Source organism: Oncorhynchus masou, unplaced genomic scaffold (genome assembly GCF_036934945.1).
Source record: "Oncorhynchus masou masou isolate Uvic2021 unplaced genomic scaffold, UVic_Omas_1.1 unplaced_scaffold_181, whole genome shotgun sequence".
Classification (NCBI taxonomy): Eukaryota; Metazoa; Chordata; class Actinopteri; order Salmoniformes; family Salmonidae; genus Oncorhynchus; species Oncorhynchus masou.
The window spans coordinates 354114-363312 of record NW_027016550.1 but is presented as its reverse complement, the minus strand read 5'-3'; positions in this window follow the sequence as shown (position 1 = coordinate 363312).

Below are 9199 nucleotides of genomic sequence, written 5' to 3'. Positions count from 1 at the left end.
ATGATATACTGTATATATAGAGAGAGATGATATACTGTATATATAGAGAGATGATATTCTTACTGTATATATAGAGAGAGAGATCATATACTGTATATATAGAGAGAGATGATATACTGTATATATAGGGAGAGAGATTTTATACTGTATATATATAGAGAGAGATCATATACTGTATATATAGAGAGAGATGATATACTGTATATATAGAGAGATGATATACTGTATATATATATAGAGAGAGATCATATACTGTATATATAGAGAGAGATGATATACTGTATATATAGAGAGAGATGATATACTGTATATATAGAGAGATGATATACTGTATATATAGAGAGAGAGATCATATACTGTATATATAGAGAGAGATGATATACTGTATATATAGAGAGAGAGATGATATACTGTATATATAGAGAGAGATCATATACTGTATATATAGAGAGAGATGATATACTGTATAAAGAGAGAGAGATGATAAACTGTATATAGAGAGAGAGATGATATACTGTATATATATAGAAAGAGATGATATACTGTATATATAGAGAGAGATGATATACTGTATATATATAGAAAGAGATCATATACTGTATATATAGAGAGAGATGATATACTGTATATAGAGAAAGAGAGATGATATACTGTATATATAGGGAGAGAGATGATATACTGTATATATAGAGAGAGATCATATACTGTATATATAGAGAGAGATGATATACTGTATAAAGAGAGAGAGATGATAAACTGTATATAGAGAGAGAGATGATATACTGTATATAAAGAGAGAGAGATGATATACTGTATATATAGAGAGAGATGATATACTGTATATATAGAGAGAGAGATGATATACTGTATATATATAGAGAGATGATATACTGTATATATAGAGAGAGATGATATACTGTATAGAGAAAGAGATGATATACTGTATAGAGAGAGAGATGATAAACTGTATATAGAGAGAGAGATGATATACTGTATATAAAGAGAGAGAGATGATATACTGTATATATATAGAGAGATGATATACTGTATATATAGAGAGAGATGATATACTGTATAGAGAAAGAGATGATATACTGTATATATAGAGAGAGAGATGATATACTGTATATATAGAGAGAGATGATATACTGTATATATAGAGAGAGATGATATACTGTATATAGAGAGAGAGATGATATACTGTATATATAGAGAGAGATGATATACTGTATATATAGAGAGAGATGATATACTGTATATATAGAGAGAGATGATATACTGTATATATAGAGAGAGATGATATACTGTATAGAGAAAGAGATGATATACTGTATATATAGAGAGAGAGATGATATACTGTATATATAGAGAGAGATGATATACTGTATATATAGAGAGAGATGATATACTGTATATATAGAGAGAGATGATATACTGTATATATAGAGAGAGATGATATACTGTATATATAGAGAGAGATGATATACTGTATAGAGAAAGAGATGATATACTGTATATATAGAGAAAGAGATTATATACTGTATATATAGAGAGAGAGATGATATACTGTATATATAGAGAGAGATGATATACTGTATATATAGAGAGAGATGATATACTGTATATATAGAGAGAGATGATATACTGTATATATAGAGAGAGATGATATACTGTATATAAAGAAAGAGAGATGATATACTGTATATATAGAGAGAGAGATGATATACTGTATATATAGAGAGAGATGATATACTGTATATATAGAGAGAGATGATATACTGTATATATAGAGAGAGATGATATACTGTATAGAGAAAGAGATGATATACTGTATATATAGATAAAGAGATGATATACTGTATATATAGAGAGAGAGATGATATACTGTATATATAGAGAGAGATGATATACTGTATATATAGAGAGAGATGATATACTGTATATATAGAGAGAGATGATATACTGTATATATAGAGAGAGATGATATACTGTATATATAGAGAGAGAGATGATATACTGTATATATAGAGAGAGATGATATACTGTATATATAGAGAGAGAGATGATATACTGTATATATAGAGAGAGATGATATACTGTATATATAGAGAGAGATGATATACTGTATAGAGAAAGAGATGATATACTGTATATATAGAGAGAGAGATGATATACTGTATATATAGAGAGAGAGATGATATACTGTATATATAGAGAGAGATGATATACTGTATATATAGAGAGAGATGATATACTGTATATATAGAGAGAGATGATATACTGTATATATATAGAGAGAGATGATATACTGTATATATAGAGAGAGATGATATACTGTATATATAGAGAGAGAGATGATATACTGTATAGAGAAAGAGATGATATACTGTATATATAGAGAGAGATGATATACTGTATATATAGAGAGAGATGATATACTGTATATATAGAGAGAGATGATATACTGTATATATAGAGAGAGAGATGATATACTGTATATATAGAGAGAGATGATATACTGTATATATAGAGAGAGATGATATACTGTATAGAGAAAGAGATGATATACTGTATATATAGAGAGAGATGATATACTGTATATATAGAGAGAGATGATATACTGTATATATAGAGAGAGATCATATACTGTATATATAGAGAGAGATGATATACTGTATATATAGAGAGAGATGATATACTGTATAGAGAAAGAGATGATATACTGTATATATAGAGAGAGATGATATACTGTATAGAGAAAGAGATGATATACTGTATATATAGAGAGAGATGATATACTGTATATATAGAGAGAGATGATATACTGTATATATAGAGAGAGATGATATACTGTATATATAGAGAGAGATGATATACTGTATATATATAGAGAGAGATGATATACTGTATATATAGAGAGAGAGATGATATACTGTATAGAGAAAGAGATGATATACTGTATATATAGAGAGAGATGATATACTGTATATATAGAGAGAGATGATATACTGTATATATAGAGAGAGATGATATACTGTATATATAGAGAGAGAGATGATATACTGTATATATAGAGAGAGATGATATACTGTATATATATAGAGAGAGATGATATACTGTATATATATAGAGAGAGATGATATACTGTATATATAGAGAGAGATGATATACTGTATATATATAGAGAGAGATGATATACTGTATATATAGAGAGAGAGATGATATACTGTATATATAGAGAGAGAGATGATATACTGTATATATAGAGAGAGAGATGATATACTGTATAGAGAAAGAGATGATATACTGTATATATAGAGAGAGATGATATAATGTATATAGAGAGAGATGATATACTGTATATATAGAGAGAGATGATATACTGTATAGAGAGAGAGATGATATACTGTATATATAGAGAGAGATGATATACTGTATATATATAGAGATAGATGATATACTGTATATATAGAGAGAGATGATATACTGTATAGAGAAAGAGATGATATACTGTATATATAGAGAGAGATGATATACTGTATATATAGAGAGAGATGATATACTGTATATATAGAGAGAGATGATATACTGTATAGAGAAAGAGATGATATACTGTATATATAGAGAAAGAGATGATATACTGTATATATAGAGAGAGATGATATACTGTATATATAGAGAGAGATGATATACTGTATATATATAGAGAGATGATATACTGTATATATAGAGAGAGAGATGATATACTGTATATATAGAGAGAGATGATATACTGTATATATAGAGAGAGATGATATACTGTATAGAGAAAGAGATGATATACTGTATATATAGAGAGAGAGATGATATACTGTATATATAGAGAGAGATGATATACTGTATATATAGAGAGAGATGATATACTGTATAGAGAGAGAGATGATATACTGTATATATAGAGAAAGAGATGATATACTGTATATATATAGAGAGAGATGATATATTGTATATAGAAAGAGATGATCTACTGTATATATAGAGAGAGATGATATACTGTATATATAGAGAGAGATGATATACTGTATATAGACAGAGAGATGATACACTGTATATAGACAGAGATGATATACTGTATGTATAGAGAGAGATGATATACTGTATATAGAGAAATATAAATAGGAGACAGAGATGATATACTGTATATAGAGAGAGAGATGATATTGTATATAGAGAGATATTTGTAGGAGAGAGATGACACTCTATATAGATGACACTCTATATAGAGTTATTAAGATATATCTATATAAAGTGTGTTTTCATCTTTTAACAGGAAGTTGTGTGCCCACCTGATTTTCCAACAGCCCAACCACATCCTCTGAGCTATGTTCTGCCACACACACACACACACACACACACACACACACACACACACACACACACACACACACACACACACACACACACACACACACACACACAAAAGTTTGGACACACCTCATTTTAGCGTTTTTTGTTGTTTTTTTGTACTATTTTCGACATTGTAGAATAATAGTGAAGACATCAGAGCTATGAAATAACATGTGGAATCATAATATACTTTATATTTGAGATTCTTCAAGGTAGCCACCCTTTGCCTTGATGACATATTTTCACACTCTTGGCATTCTCTCAACCAGCTTCACCTGGAATGCTTTTCCATTAGTCTTGAAGGAGTTCCCACATATGCTGAGCTATGGATTGTTCATTTACATTGAGCTGATTTCTGACGTGCTGTTCCTTCTTTTTTCCATAGTGTATTTCTGTATTGTTTTCGTGAGTCACAATAGTGAATTTGTGAATTTTTATTAGGATCCCCATTAGCTAATGTCTTGATGTTAGATAATCTTCCTGGGGTCCAACACCAATTAATAAGAATTTACAAAAGACTGAAAACCTACAGGACAGTAGATCTCCAGGAAGAGGGTTGGACTGAAAACCTACAGGACAGTAGATCTCCAGGAAGAGGGTTGGACTGAAAACCTACAGGACAGTAGATCTCCAGGAAGAGGGTTGGACTGTAAACCTACAGGACAGTAGATCTCCAGGAAGAGGGTTGGACTGAAAACCTACAGGACAGTAGATCTCCAGGAAGAGGGTTGGACTGAAAACCTACAGGACTGTAGATCTCCAGGAAGAGGGTTGGACTGAAAACCTACAGGACAGTAGATCTCCAGGAAGAGGGTTGGACTGAAAACCTACAGGACAGCAGATATCCAGGAAGAGGGTTGGACTGATATTTAAACATTTTTGCCTGAGAAATATAGATTGTTAAAGAGATCCATTCAATTATGGCTCTATATAATAGTGAAGGCATAGACTCAGGTTTTCTGGGTCTCTATGTTTTTGGGTTGGACAGGTTTCTCAATTTCTTTCTTAGGTTTTTGCATTCTTCGTCAAACCATTTGTCATTGTTGTTTATTTTCTTCGGTTTTCTATTTGAGATTTTTAGATTTGATAGGGAAGCTGAGAGGTTAAATATACTGGTTAAGATTTTCTACTGCCAAGTTTACACCTTCACTATTACAGTGGGACGTTTTATCCAGGAAATTGTCTAGAAGGGATTACATTTGTTGTTGCCTAATTGTTTTTTGGTTGGTTTCCACACTACATTCCTTCCATACCTTAAGGGAACATTTCGACAATCACCGTATAGTTAGTGAGAAAGTCCCTATTGGAACTGTACGGTCCCTTACTAGACGTCCGAAAACATTTTAGAAATTCGGGGACGGCGTCGGGCCGAGCGGTAGGGCCAGACCTACCGGGAAGTCATCAAATGAACTTTGTCGGACATTCGGTTTTCGTTTAATAAAATAAACAAATTTTAGCCCATTTTTGCGCAATGCCGGAATATCCCACAAGAGGGCATAAGCAATCATATTGCTATTGGACAAAACATCACGAATCACGACGTGCCATATCTCGGAAACCGAAAATATTTCGAAGCCGAAACTTGGTGAGCGTAGGTTTGGCATTATGGGAAGATGGCCCCGAACAAGATGGCGTCTAGGCCTCAACGGTTTTTGAGTTATGGCCATATTTCTGGGATTAAAGGTCCAAAATGAAAATAGAGAAAAGATTTTTTCACTTCACGTCAAAGTCAAGGAGCCTCCGGTGTCAATAAAAAAAAAATCGGCCATTTATCTATCGTCATTTATGAGAAATCGTACGTTGACCAGATCGTGATGTTCAGATATAGGTGGGTTTTTTTTTCAACGGTTACAGATCCAGTTGCAGGGTGTTCATACGAGTATTTTTAAAATGTGCTGCGGAGCTCTGCGACATTTCTGTGATTTTCTATGATTTTCTGAAATAACACACACTCACTAAACCCTCCGTAAATAACTCAGTTCTTAACGTAAAGACTTAAAACTCAGGATTCTGTAAAGGCATACCCCAATGAGGATATGAGTTTATTTATAGCTTCCTGTGCCAACCGGAAGTGCCATAATTGGTGTCTCAGGGGCTGTTTGGAAGGGTTAAAAAAATCAGATCTGTCCAAAACTTCATATGTGTGATTAGACAACCCCCATGAACTGTAAATCAGTCATTTTTCCCAACAGATGTCAAAGAAAAGCTCTCACACACTCACACACAGCAAGGATGGAGTGACAAAGTGTGGTGTTTAAAGACACAGAGAGCAGGCAATGGCATAAACATAATCCCAAGGCAGGGCCGAGTCCAACGAGGTGCCCCGCTTGACCGTAGCTCCCTCGGTCTGAGCGCAGCGACCATGAGAAAAATAGGCCCACAATGAAGCCTGCACCACAATGTCATTTGATTTTGGGTGACAGCGGCGGAACCGTTAGGTTTAGAAGGACAATTCAAACACAGGACTGTTCCTAAGGTCCTCCCGATCTGTGCAAGCCTAACCTTGACTGTGTGGCATTAACCTTTCACAGTTAAAAGAAGGTGTTTACAAAAAAACAGTGTGCATTGACTTCTCTCCCCATAGGAATACATTGCCTGCTCCCCTAAATACAACCTGGGGTCTTTATGGGTTATGAATGCTGTATGAACCTGTCTTCTATGACATTCCATCAGACCACTATGAGGTCTACCTGTGTCGATTCTAAGCTTCCTGGAGCAACCGGAAGTGGTTAGATTGACCCAAAAGGTATTTGGATGTACATCACCTCGAAAGGTGCCGAGGCCTCTGCATTATTCAACCCTGTGTAGATCAGTCAATTCTCAACTTAAAGACTTAAAACTCAGGATTCCCTAGGTTTCTATGTCAGTCAAGACATGTGTGTATTTATAGCTTCCTGTGCCAACCGGAAGTGCCATAATTGGTGACTCAGGGGCTGTTTGGAAGGGTTAAAAAAATCAGATCTGTCCAAAACTTCATATGTGTGATTAGACAACCCCCATGAACTGTAAATCAGTCATTTTTCCCAACAGATGTCAAAGAAAAGCTCTCACACACACACACAGCAAGGATGGAGTGACAAAGCGTGGTGTTTAAAGACACAGAGAGCAGGCAATGGCATAAACATAATCCCAAGGCCGTGCCGAGTCCAACGAGGTGCCCCGCTTGACCGTAGCTCGCTCGGTCTGAGCGCAGCGACCATGAGAAAAATAGGCCCACAATGAAGCCTGCACCACAATGTTATTTGATTTTGGGTGACAGCGGCGGAACCGTTAGGTTTAGAAGGACAATTCAAACACAGGACTGTTCCTAAGGTCCTCCCGATCTGTGCAAGCCTAACCTTGACTGTGTGGCATTAACCTTTCACAGTTAAAAGAAGGTGTTTACAAAAAAACAGTGTGCATTGACTTCTCTCCCCATAGGAATACATTGCCTGCTCCCCTAAATACAACCTGGGGTCTTTATGGGTTATGAATGCTGTATGAACCTGTCTTCTATGACATTCCATCAGACCACTATGAGGTCTACCTGTGTCGATTCTAAGCTTCCTGGAGCAACCGGAAGTGGTTAAATTGACCCAAAAGGTATTTGGATGTACATCACCTCGAAAGGTGCCGAGGCCTCTGCATTATTCAACCCTGTGTAGATCAGTCAATTCTCAACTTAAAGACTTAAAACTCAGGATTCCCTAGGTTTCTATGTCAGTCAAGACATGTGTGTATTTATAGCTTCCTGTGCCAACCGGAAGTGCCATAATTGGTGTCTCAGGGGCTGTTTGGAAGGGTTAAAAAAATCAGATATGTCCAAAACTTCATATGTGTGATTAGACAACCCCCATGAACTGTAAATCAGTCATTTTTCCCATAAAAATTCAAAGGAAAAATAAATCACACAGATACACAACTTGGATGGAGGGACGTATTGGGGTGTGTAGAGACTGACAGTGCCTCCAATAGTTAGCTTTGTTCGAGCTAAAAAAGAACCGTCAGACCTAGAGTTCCGAAACTTTAGAATCCTGTTCTAGACCTCAGGTAGATAGTGCGTGGTGAGTTACGGCGCTCTAGGAGGTTCTCGGACCGAGAAACAGCGTCGAACATTTGCAATGACTTCAATTCATTTTGACCATTACGAAAATGGCGACATTTAGAAATGTCCCAGAGACACAAGACTAGGTGCATTGTGACCGTCTCGGCCCATAGAGACAGAACCCAACATCTCGGTCCGATAGCTCATTCAAGGACCCCGTAGCAAGGCATTGAAAAAAGTGGATTTTCAGCACCAATTAGGCTTTTACTCGGACACCAAATGACCTATCGGGCCGAAACTCGGGATTCGGGGTCGCCTCACATAGGACTACACATAATGTCCGAACTGGCCCCGCAGCTAGAAAGTAACTATGTGTTTTATGGTTTTTTAATGTTTTGTACCGAAGGCCTTGTGAATTTTGGGCCAGCTCTGAAGTATGTTATACTTGGCTCCTAAATGAGTTGGGAAAAGTGGGTTTGGTGTCAGTTTGTATCAGTTTGGTGTCAGAATGATATCAAATTGACTGATGGACGGTGACTTGCAGGTGACTCTTGTCCATTAGCAATATGTTTAAGCGGTGAGGTACCATCACCAAAAGCGACATTCTGAAATCAACCCAAACGAGCGATGGAGAGGTACCAGTATCACTGCCCAGACATCCCTATGTCATCGGGCCAGTCAATTTGGCATTCCTGCATGATTTTTATGGCATGACAAATTGGTAATGGTGACTGCCCAGTTAACCATATGGCAAATGCACAGTGACTTTGAAAGAGTGAGAAAAATCAC